The sequence below is a fragment of the Pseudophryne corroboree genome, chromosome 6 (genome assembly GCF_028390025.1).
Source record: "Pseudophryne corroboree isolate aPseCor3 chromosome 6, aPseCor3.hap2, whole genome shotgun sequence".
In the NCBI taxonomy this organism is placed as follows: Eukaryota; Metazoa; Chordata; class Amphibia; order Anura; family Myobatrachidae; genus Pseudophryne; species Pseudophryne corroboree.
Genome location: NC_086449.1, coordinates 26,132,491 through 26,145,593, shown reverse-complemented (window position 1 = coordinate 26,145,593; position 13,103 = coordinate 26,132,491).

The window sequence follows — 13,103 nt, the reverse complement described above, 5'->3', positions numbered from 1 at the left end:
GTGGTGTCAGCGTTTCACCTGAACCAGCCTATTGTGGTGCCTGCGGCTACTAACGAGTTGGAGGATTCCAAGTTGTTGGACGTGGTCCGGGCATTGAAAATATATATTTCAAGAACGGCGGGAGTCAGAAAGTCTGACTCACTGCTTATATTGTATGCACCCAACAAGATGGGTGCTCCTGCTTCTAAGCAGACGATTGCTCGTTGGATTTGTAGCACAATTCAACTTGCACATTCTGTGGCAGGCTTGCCACAACCTAAATCTGTCAAGGCCCATTCCACAAGGAAAGTGGGCTCATCCTGGGCGGCTGCCCGGGGAGTCTCGGCATTACAACTCTGCCGAGCTGCTACTTGGTCAGGGGCAAACACGTTTGCAAAATTCTACAAATTTGATACCCTGGCTGAGGAGGACCTTGAGTTCTCTCATTCGGTGCTGCAGAGTCATCCGCACTCTCCCGCCCGTTTGGGAGCTTTGGTATAATCCCCATGGTCCTGACGGAGTCCCCAGCATCCACTTAGGACGTTAGAGAAAATAAGAATTTACTTACCGATAATTCTATTTCTCGTAGTCCGTAGTGGATGCTGGGCGCCCATCCCAAGTGCGGATTGTCTGCAATACTTGTACATAGTTATTGTTACAAAAAAATCGGGTTGTTATTTGTTGTGAGCCGTCTGTTCAGAGGCTCCTACGTTTGTCATACTGTTAACTGGGTTCAGATCACAAGTTATACGGTGTGATTGGTGTGGCTGGTATGAGTCTTACCCGGGGTTCAATATCCTTCCTTATTGTGTACGCTCGTCCGGGCACAGTATCCTAACTGAGGCTTGGAGGAGGGTCATAGGGGGAGGAGCCAGTACACACCACCTAATCCTAAAGCTTTATTTTTGTGCCCTGTCTCCTGCGGAGCCGCTATTCCCCATGGTCCTGACGGAGTCCCCAGCATCCACTACGGACTACGAGAAATAGAATTATCGGTAAGTAAATTCTTATTTATTAATTGCCCCTAGCACAGCCTCCCTGCCTGAGGGAGTTGTCGGCAAGGCATATTTGAGGAAACGGCGGGGGGAAGACATATCGAATTCCAGCATGTATCCCTGAAATACTACTTGAATGAAACAGGGATCCACCTGTGAGCGAGCCCACTGATCGCTGAAATTTTTGAGACGGCCCCCCACCGTACCTGGCTACACCTGTGGAGCCCCCGCGTCATGCTGTGGACTCAGAGGAAGCGAGAGAAGAATTATGATTCTGGGAACAGGCTGACTGGTGCAGCTTTTTCCCTCTTCCCTTGTCTCTGTACAGAAAGGAAGCGCCATTGACCCGCTTGCTTTTCTGAAGCCGAAAGGACTGTACCAGATAATACAGTGCTTTCTTAGTCTGTTAGGAAACTTGAGGTAAAATATTTCTTCCCAGCTGTTGCTGCGGATACGAGGTCCCAGAGACCATTCCCAAATAATTCCTCACCCTTATAAGGCAGAATCTCTATGCGCCTTTTAAGGGCAGCATCACCTGTCCAATGACAGGTCTCTAATACCCTCCTGACAGAATGGACATTACATTCATTTTGGATGCCAGCCGGCAAAATATCCCTCTGTGCATCCCTCATATATAAGACGACGTCTTTAATATGTTCTCATGTTTGACATGGTCACCGACCACGCTGCAGCAGCACGCTCTGCAGGTTTCAGTCTAGTACCTGAGTGTGTAAATACAGACTTCAGGATAGCCTCCTGCTTTTTATCAACAGGTACCTTCAAAGTGGCCGTTCCTAAAACGGCAGTGCCAAACCTATTTTGACAACCGTGTGAGCGCCTTATCCACCCTAGGGGATATCTCCCAGCGTAACTTATCCCCTGGCGGGAAAAGGTACGCCATCAGTAACTTTTTAGAAATTACCAGTTTCTTATCAGGGGGAACCCACGCTTTTCACACACTTCATTCATTCATCTGATGGGGGAACAAAACACTGCCTGCTTTTTCTCCCCAAACATAAAAACCCATTTTTTTTAGAGGTTAATGTCATAAATGTGTAACACATTTTTTATTGCCGGGATCAAGTCACGGATGTTCCTAGTGGATTGTGTATATGTCTCAACCTAGTCGACACTGGAGTCAGACTCCGTGTCGACATCTGTGTCTGCCATCTGAATGAGCGGGCGTTTTTGAGCCCCTGATGGCCTTTGAGACGCCTGGGCAGGCGCGGGCAGAGAAGCCGGCTGTCCCAAGCTGTTACGTCATCCACCCTTTTATGTAAGGAGTTGACACTGTCGGTTAATACCTTTTACCTAACCATCCACTCTGGTGTCGGACCCACAGGGGGCGACATCACATTTATCGGCATCTGCTCCGTCACTATATAAGCCTCCTCCTCAAACCTGTCGACACAGCTGTACCGACACACCGCACACACACAGAGAATGCTCTGACTGAGGACAGGACCCACAAAGCCCTTTGGGGAGACAGAGAGAGAGTATGCCAGCACACACCAGAGCGCTATATAATGTGGGGATTAACACTATAACTGAGTGAATTTTCCCCCATAGCTGCTTGTATATACAATATTGCGCCTAAATTTAGTGCCCCCCCTCTCTTTTTAACCCTTTGAGCCTGAAAACTACAGGGGAGAGCCTGGGGAGCTTTCTTCCAGTTGCACTGTGAAGAGAAAATGGCGCCAGTGTGTCTGAGGGAGATAGCTCCGCCCCTTTTCCGCAGCCTATTCTCCCGCTTTTTCCTGGATTCTGGCAGGGGTATTTACCACATATATAGCCTCTGGGGCTATATATTGTGGTATTTTTGCCAGCCAAGGTGTTTTTATTGCTGCTCAGGGCGCCCCCCCCCCCAGCGCCCTGCACCCTCAGTGACCGGAGTGTGAAGTGTGCATGAGGAGCAATGGCGCACAGCTGCAGTGCTGTGCGCTACCTTGGTGAAGACTGATGTCTTCTGCCGCCGATTTTCCGGACCTCTTCTTGCTTCTGGCTCTGTAAGGGGGACGGCGGCGCGGCTCCGGGACCGAGCACCAAGGACTGGGCCTGCGATCGATCCCTCTGGAGCTAATGGTGTCCAGTAGCCTAAGAAGCCCAATCCGGCTGCAAGCAGGCGAGTTCGCTTCTTCTCCCCTTAGTCCCTCGCTGCAGTGAGCCTGTTGCCAGCAGGTCTCACTGAAAATAAAAAACCTAATTCTATACTTTCTTTCTAGAGGCTCAGGAGAGCCCCTAGTGTGCATCCAACCTCGGCCGGGCACAAGATCTAACTGAGGCTTGGAGGAGGGTCATAGTGGGAGGAGCCAGTGCACACCAGGTAGTCATAAATCTTTCTAGAGTGCCCAGCCTCCTTCGGAGCCCGCTATTCCCCATGGTCCTTACGGAGTTCCCAGCATCCACTAGGACGTCAGAGAAAGCCAGTATAAAGAAAATGCAGGGGCGGCGCGCAATTATGGGGGCGGGACCAGAGGCTAAATGGCGCCATTTCCTGCTGCTGATAACAGGCTGCATGCGGAGGCTGCTCCCCTGCAGGACCCACTGAGTAACCATTGTAACTGGTACCAGGTGGTTATAGTGAGCGGGGAGCGCATACTCAGCGGTTATACCGCTGTGGGAAAAATTACATATAGGAAGACACCCAGCGGGGGGGGCGCAGCTCGGTCTGTGGTGTAGTGTACTGGTTCCCTTCCTCTCTATGTCACTCCATTCAGGGCATACTTGCCTACCCTCCCGGAATGGCCGGGAGGCTTCCGAAAATTGGGTCCCCCCCCCCCCCCCGGAAAGGTGGGCAAGCCACCCGCTTTCCCTGCAGCCCCTCCACACCCCTCCTCGGCCGCCCGCTGCAGAGAACAAGTGGGCGGTCCGAGGGGGTCCTATGACGTGATATGCGCTGAATTGGGTCATCGTAGCTCCGCCCCCCGCTATACAGTGCCTATTTTCTCGGCACTGCATAGCGGGGCAGAGCCACGATGAAGCCATCCTTATGCCACGCCCCCTGTACTGCCCACTTCCCTCCTGCCGGTCATGCCCCCGGACCGCCCATCTTGCTGCTGGCCACGCCTCCATGCACCTACAATGCCATACCCGCCAACATTTGACACATAAAAATCGGTACAAATCCGAAAAGGGGGCGTGACCACAGGTAAAGTGGGCGTGGCTACGCCCCTTTTCCTATACTTTCAATGGGAATTTGGAGACCCAAAAATCAGTACAGACCTTAAAAAAAAGGTACTGTACCTGCTAAAATGGTACAGTTGGAGGGTATGCAATGCTGCCTCCTCCCGGAGGAGGGGTCAGCAAAGTAGGTAAGTATGATTCAGGGTAGTCTGGGATAAGTGTGCATAGCTCACTAATACTGCACCGTGTTTCATACTAACTGTGGGGGTAATTCCAAGTTGATCGCAGCAGGAATTCTGTTAGCAACTGGGCAAAACCATCTGCACTGCAGGGGAGGCAGATATAACATGTGCAGAGAGAGTTAGATTTGGGTGGGGTGTGTTCAATCTGCAATCTAATTTGCAGTGTAAAAATAAAGCAGCCTGTATTTACCCTGCACAGAAACAAAATAACCCACCCAAATCTAACTCTTCCTGCACATGTTATATCTGCCTCCCCTGCAGTGCACATGGTTTTACCCAATTGCTAAAAAAAATCCTGCTGCGATCAACTTGGAATTACCCCCTGTGTTTTCTGCTCAGCATGTCTGCAAATAAGTCTGTGTGTACTTTATGTAAGGCTAGGTTTACACCTTCCTCACAGAGGTCCCTTATATGTACCCAATGCTCAATTCCTTCACAGGGTAGTGATGTGCAGGAACCTGAGTGGGTGGAATCATTTAAAACTATGATTTCCAATATTCAGAGTTAGCTACGACTAAGCAAGAAAGACAAACCCTGATCCAACTATAAACACGTTTATGGTAACTGCTGCCGACCACAGACAGGCTCTTCAGCCCCCCCTGTTGGTCTCTCACAAACGCACTCTCCCTCACTTATTACAATCTGACTGTGATTCTGAATTATCAGAGTTTGATGACGGAGAGGTTGTGGCGGACAAGGATAATTCCCTGTCCCCAGGTGTTGAAGCCCTCATTTATGCCATTAAAGAGGTGCTCAATATCCCTAATAAGGAGGAAGAACAGGCAGAGGAATTGTATTTTAATGTGAAACCAAAGTCCTCTGCAACCTTCCCGGTTTCTAAAGAATTGGATTCCCTGGCTAGGGCAGCATGGATAAATCCTGACAAGAAATTTATTACCCCTAAACGGGTGTTAAATTCTTTGCCTTTCCCTCCAGAGGATAGGAAAGTCTGGATAACCCCACCAGCAGTGGATACGTCTGTGGCTGTCACGTACATTTTTTTACTTGTACCTGGGGCTGTTTCCCTTAAAGACCCAGCTGATTACAAAATTGAAACCACTCTTAAATCAATTTATACTGCAGCGGGTGTAGTCCAACGCTCTACCATAGTATGTGGCTGGATTTCTAGAGTCATGGTGAAATGGTCTGATGATATTCTGAAAGGGTTACTTACGCTACCTCAGGACGAGATAGTTACATTACTACAACACATCCAAGATGCTGCAAATTTTATGAGTGCGGCTGTTAAGGAACTTAGTATTGTTAACGGCCGTAGCACGGCTATGGCAGTATCGGCTCGTAGAGCCCTGTGGCTACATCAATGGTCAGCAGATGCTGATTCTAAAAAAGGGGTTGAAAACCTTCCTTTTACAGTTTATGCCTTGTTTGGTGAAGAACTGAACAAGTGGATGTCTCGGGCAACTGCAGGTAAATCTACATATCTGCCCCGCCACCTGCCAGGCGTCCCTATCCTGGACCCTCCTTGCAGATCTTTCGGGTGGCCAGATTCAGAGGCAAGGCCAGAGGTGCCTCTAATGCTGCTAGAGGATCTCGCGGTAAGCCCCGTAAACCAGCAGCTGCTGGACCTGCAGACCAGGCCTCAGGATCCACTTCTGCGAAGCCCTCCGCGTGATGGTTGGGCCCCAGCAGCAAGGCGACTTTCAGGTAGGTGCTCGCCTTCAACACTTCGCCCACATATGGGCAGAGTCCTGCCGGGATCCTTGTGTGAGGGGCCTCATATCCCAAGGATACCGTCTGGAATTCCAGGAACTCCCTCCTCTCAGATTCTTCAGGTCAGGCTTACCAGCTTCACAGGAAGCAAGGGTTTCCTTACAGCAGGCAGTGCAAAAGCTGCTTTCTACAGGAGTGGCTGTTCCAGTACCTCCACAGCTGCACACAAGGGGTTTTACTCAAGTTTCTTTGTGGTTCCGAAGCCGGATGGCTCTGTACGGCCGTTCTTGAACCTCAAATCCTTGAACCCGTATCTTCGGGTGTTTAAATTCAAGATGGAATCTCTAAGAGCAGTGATAGCAAATCTGGAGGAGAGGGAGTTTCTGGTGTCCCTGGATATAAAGGATGCATATCTACATATCCCAATTTGGCCCACTCACCAAGCGTTCCTCAGGTTCGCAATTCTGGACCATCACTTCCAGTTTCAGGCCTTACCGTTCGGTCTCTCCACAGCCCCAAGGGTATTCACAAAGGTCATGGCGGAAATTATGCTACAACTGTGCATGAGGGGTGTCCAAATAATTCCGTACCTGGACGATCTCCTGATAAAGGCAGTGTCCCGGGAACAGCTACTGTACAGTGTCGACTTGACTACTAGTTTGCTTACGGATCACGGTTGGATACTCAATTTCCAGAAATCTCACTTGGAACCGTCTCAGAGAATTCAGTGCCTGGGGATGCTCCTGGATACGGTGTCTCAGAAGGCCTACCTTCCTATGGACACGGCCTTGACTATTCAGTCTATGGTCTGGTCAGTGCTAAAAACTCGCGTGGTCTTGATTCATCTGTGCATCTGCCTACTGGGTAATATGGTGGCCTCCTACGAGGTGATACAGTACGGCAGGTTCCATGCGCGACCGTTTCAACTGGATTTGTTGGACAAATGGTCAGAATCTTACCTGCACATGCATCAGCATATAACCCTGTCATGAAAGCACGGATATCCCTGCTATGGTGGCTACAAGTCCCCCTTCTGGTGGCGGGTCGGAGTTTCATCACCCAGTCGTGGACGCTGTTGATAACAGATACCAGCCTCCGGGGTTGGGGGGCTTTGACTCAAGGAGCGCAGTTCCGGGGGATGTGTTCATTTAAGGAATCTGCTCTTCCAATCAACATCCTGGACCTCAGGGCAATTTACAATGCTCTAATACAGGCCTCATCCCTACTTCGGAATCATGCCAGCCAGGTACAGTCGGACAACGCCACGGCAGTGCCGTACATCAACCGGCAGGGAGGAATAATAAGCAGGGCTGCAATGCGAGAGGTGTCAAGAATACTCCTCTGGGCGGAAGCCAACGCAAATGCCGTCTCAGCCATTCACATTCCAGGAGTGGACAACTGGGAATCGGACTTGCTAAGCAGTCACGACCTCTATCCGTGGAATGGGGCCTCCACTCTCAGGTGTTTCAACAACTTGTTCACCAGTGGGGTTGCCCACAAATAGACATAATGGCTTCTTGTCTCAACAAGAAGCTCCGTCACTACTGCTCCAGAACGAGGGACCCGCAAGCAGTTGCGGTAGATGCTCTGACGACGCCATGGCCTTACCAGTTCGTTTACCTGTTTCCTCCAATCCCGCTAATTCCAAGAGTTCTCAAAAGTCTCAAAAAGGAAAGGGTTCAGGCAATTCTCATTGCCCCGGAGTGGCCTCGTCGGGCCTGGTGTGTGGACCTCCTGACCCTGTAGTTGGAGGAACCCTGGCCTCTGCCGCTTCTCAAGGACCTTCTTCAACAAGGACCGTTCGTCTATCCAGACTTACAGTGGCTACGTTTGACGGCCTGGAAGTTGAGAGGGAAATTTTAACCAGGAAGGGCCTGTAAGGTAGTTACCTCCAAACATTACCACCGTATTTGGAAGAAGTATGTTTCTTGGTGTGAGGGTCGAAAATGTTCTCCTGTGGAATTTCGTCTGGGCCAGTTTCTACTGTTCCTGCAAGCAGGAGTGGATAAGGGCTTGCGTTTAGGCTCAATCAAGGTTCAGATTTCGTCTCTCTCTATCCTCTTCCAGAAACAACTGGTGGTACTTCCTGAAGCGCAGACTTTTCTTAAGGGGGTGTTGCACATTCAGTCACCCTTTGTTCCTCCCACTGCTCCGTGGGACCTCAATGTGGTGTTGACCTTTCTCCAGTCGGATTGGTTCGAACCCTTGCATAAGGTGGACTTCAAATGCTTGATGTGGAAGACTGTTATGTTACTGGCCTTGGCTTCGGCTAGGCGAGTATTAGAATTGGAGGCCTTGTCTTGCAAGAGCCCATACTTGGTATTTCATGAGGATAGGGTGGAGCTCAGTATTCACCCACAGTTTTTACCGAAAGTAGTGTCCGCCTTTCATATAAACCAAATAATTGTGGTTCCGGTCTTATCAGACACTTCAGTTGCTCCAAAGTCCCTGTATGTTGTAAGGGCTTTGAGAATTTATGTCAAAAGGACGGCTCGTCACAGGAAGTCTGACTCGCTTTTCGTCCTCTATGATGCTACAATTGGTCGTCCTGCCTCCAAGCAGTCCATTGCTCGTTGGCTCAAATTAACTATCCAACTATACTTCGGCTGCTCTGCCGCTGCCGAGTTCGCTTCAGGCCCACTCCACAAGGTCGGTCGGTTCTTCCTGGGCGGCTGTCCGGGGTGTCTCGACCTTACAGTGCAGCAACTTGGTCTCTTGTGAACACATTTGTTAAGTTCTACAGGTTCGACACCTTGGCCAAGGATGACCTTCAGTTTGGTCAGGCAGATTTGCAGGGGTCTCAGCACTCTCCCACCCATTCTGGGAGCTTTGGGACGTCCTCATGGTAATATACTGTTCCCCAGTATCCACTAGGACGTTGGAGAAAATAGGGATTTAATACCTGTCGTTAATTCCTTTTCTAGTAGTCCGTAGAGGATACTGGGTGCCTGCCTCAGTGCTTTGTTTCCTGCTTACCTGGTTGTAAGTGTTATCGGATGGGTTTGCTGTTGCGTCCCTCTTCCATGTTTGGTTAGCGTTGCTATCCTTCTATAGTCAGCGTTGCTTTCCTCTGTTCTTGTTAGCTCTGCTATCTAGTTGTTGTGTGTTGGTTCGTTATCTCACCGCTTTGTGGGGGTCATTCCGACCCGATTGCTCGCTGCTGTTTGTCGCACCGCAGCGATCGGGTCGGAACTGTGCATGGGCGGGAGGGGGCTGGACGGCGGCGTTAAGCCGCCGTTTAGGGGGGCGCGGTCCGGGCAACGTAGGCGTGGCCGGACCATTGGGGGGGGAAGGCGGGCCGCGGTGGCTGCGTGATGTCACATGCAGCTGCTGCGGGCCGGGGAGCGACGAGTAGCTCCCGGCCAGCACGCTAAAGCTGCACTGGTCGGGAGCTACTCTTGAAGTGCAAAGGTATCGCCGCTATGCCATGCCTTTGCACTTCTGCGGGGAAGGGGGGGGGGGGGGGGCGGCACTGACATGCGGGGTCGGATAGCCCTGTGCTGGGCGTCCCCCCGCACGTCAGTGTGAATGTAAATTTAGCACAGCTACGTTCAACTCGGAATGACCCCCTGTGTGTTTATATCCTTCTCACAAAGTATCTCCGTCTCCTCGGGCACAGTTTCCTAGACTGGGTCTGCAGGAGGGGCATAGAGGGGAGGAGCCAGCACACACTATTAATTTCTTAAAGTGCCAGGATCCAGTGGACCTGATATATACCCCACGGTAATATACTATTCCCTAGTATCCACTACAGACTATGAGAAAAGGAATTACCGGTAGGTATTAAGGTGGTCATTCCGAGTTGTTCGCTCGCTAGCTGCTTTTAGCAGCTTTGCCTACGCTAAGCCGCCGCCCTCTGGGAGTGAATCTTAGCATAGTAGATTTGCGAACGAAAGATTAGCAGATTTGCGAATAGACAGTTCTTAGCAGTTTCTGAGTAGCTCCAGACTTACTCCTACACTGCGATCAGTTCAGTCAGTTTCGTTCCTGGTTTGACGTCACAAACACACCCAGCGTTCGGCCAGACACTCCTCCGTTTCTCCAGCCACTCCCGCGTTTTTCCCAGAAACGCCAGCGTTTTTTCACACACTCCCATAAAATGGCCAGTTTCCGCCCAGAAACACCCACTTCCTGTCAATCACACAACGATCACCAGAACGAAGAAAAAACCTCGTAATGCCGTGAGTAAAATACCAAACTTCTTAGCAAATTTACTTGGCACAGTCGCAGTGTGAACATTGCGCATGCGCAATTAGCGGAAAATCGCTACGATGCGAAGAAAATTACCGAGCAAACAACTCGGAATGAGGGCCTAAATTCCTATTTTTGAAAACGTTTGATACCTCTCCTCCGGTTTGGTGGACCAATCAGGGAAGGAGGCTGAGGCTGTCTGGGACATATTGGGGAAGCATTGTTGCGCTCTAGGGATGGCCATCGGTGTGTTCGCCATCGATGGCAAAACTGTGAGGGGCCATCGATGGTCACTATGCTATGGGAGACCATTGATGGTTTCACTCATCGATGGCCATCCCTGTTATGTCTGTTAATGACCCGCGAGCCAATCACAGACTGGTGCTGAGGGCGGAGCTATGCTCCGTGTCTCAGCATCTTTAAAAAAAAAAAAAAAGAAGAAAAATTTGTTTTGGTTAAGCCATCGATGGAAAGAAACCATCTGGTTCTCTCCCATCAACTGCAAAACTATTCAACATCGGCCGTGAATCATCAATGGTCGATGGCCATCCCTACTTTGCTCTCTGCCATTAGTGGTGAGAAACTGTCCATGGCACAACTGTCCCCTGCCAGTGGCTGTCCCTGCTCCGTGGTGCCCACCTACCGGGGTTGTGTCTATTTCCTCACCCACCAGTGGCCTTCCCTGCTCCACGGTGCCCACCCGTCGGTGGCAATCCCTGATCCACAGTGCCCACCCGCCGGTGGCAATCCCTGATCCGCGGTGCCCACCCACCGCTGGCAGTCCCTGCTCCACGGTGCCCACCCGATGGTGGCAGTCCCTGCTTTATGGGGCCCACCCACCGGTGGCCATCCCTGCTCCACGGTGCCCACCCATCGGTGGCCATCCCTGCTATACAGTGCCCACCCACCAGTGGCTGTCCCTGCTCCAGAGTGCCCACCTGCCGGCGGCGGTAACTGCTACATGGTGCTTGCACATAGTGCCCAAGTGAGCCATCCTGTTCCCTGCACAAATCAGTCCCCATCACAGGACCAGTAGTAAGGGTATGTGTCCAGGCGCAGCACTGATGGGACTCCCTGCTATAGATTGCCAGCAATTTGTAGTCTGTATGTAGAGTGCAGAGGTCACCTTGGGATCCGATAATATCGATATGGCTTTGAACAGATCTATCGACCAGACCGATATATCAGAAATGAACATGACAAAGTAGGGAAAAGAGATAAGTGAGAGCAGGACATTGTGGGGGAGAGAGTGAAAGGAAAGTGAGATGGGCAAGAGGGAGAGAGATGGGCGAGGGAACAGGGTAGAGAGGTAAGGAAAGGGTGGGGGATGGGGGAAAAGAGTCAAAAATTGAAAAGGGTCGTGGTGGTGGGGGGTGTTATTGAAAAAGGGGCGAGCCAGCAACACTGGCCACAACAGCCAGCGACTTGGCGCACATGCTCACTGCCCGGTGCAGCTACAGCGAGAAGAGACATTAGGGTAAATTCACTAAATCTTCTAAAAATTAAAAGGGGTGATGTTGCCCGTAGCAACCAATCAGATTCTGTCTATCATTTTGTAGGATGCAATAGAGAAATGACATAATTTGATTGGTTGTTATGGACATCATCACCACTTTTCATTTTTCAAAGCTTTAGGAAATTCACAACATTGAGATAAGGTGGGGGGGGATTACTTTTTCGCAAGAGGTGTTCTCTTATAAATGATTTATTGATGAGAAATATTTGGACATGTCCTGCTCAGCATATAATATTTTGAGCTCTCTTATTATGGTCGACTGTAACAGGATATTATAATTACAATCCTGAACATTAGTACTAAGAATGACAGACAAAGGACGTATATGAAAATATGATTTACATAACATCAAAACAAAATGATGGATAAATGGTTTTCCGATTATATACATGCAATCTAAAATCCTAAGAAATGGCACAGGTGTTTATTCCGCAGAAGAGACATCCAAATAAGTCTCGCATTGTACTCCTTAAATATCTTTTTCAGTCCTAACTGAAATAATTGAATACTCTTAAATATTAGAAAACGATACAAACTGTAGACAGTAGATGGCAGTAGTACTCTAAGTATAACATATAAATTACATAATATTTATTGTTGGATTGATCGTCACTTCTGATAATAGCACAAAAGAAAATGCTAGCCCATTGCAGTCTGTCCCTCAGTGGTTTTATATCAACTTTAGTCTGAGTTACAGTGGTCTGGAAATGTGAAAGATTGCCTGATTGGTCTTAACAATCAGCAAAGAAGTGCACATACATGCACCGACAATGGCCCTCTTTCCGACCCGATCGCACGCTGCACTTCTTTGCAGCGGTGCGATCGGGTCTGGAATGCGCATGTGCGTCGTTGCCCGGCGACATCCGGCGCCGGGCAACGACGCTGACAGCGAAGAAAGCGGTCGCAGCGGTGACCACAAGAAGATTGATCGTTTGAAGCCGTTTTTAGGGAGTGGTAAGAAAAACGCAGGCATGTCCAGGGCGAACGGAGGGCGGATGTCTGACGTCAAAGCCGTGACCATCATCGCTGGATCCGTCTCACAGGGTAAGTATGTCCAAGGCTGGTCTTGTTTTGTGTGAAACTTTTTTACCATAGCAGGGCTGCACAAGCGTTCGCAGCCCTGCTATGCTAAAATACCCTCCCCCATAGGCGGAGATTAGTTGATCGCACCAGCATCAAAAAGTTGCTTGGTGCGATCAACTCGGAATGAGGGCCAATAAATCAACATAGATATACAGGGCCTTTTTCAGAGGGAGACATGAACACAATTTACTGTGACATTTTTGTTTAATGCTAATGTGCACATTTTCAGTCTTTTCATGCATATAAGCACAACATGTGGAACTGCACATCCCAGCACGCCCTACCACAGGTTTGCTGTTAGGA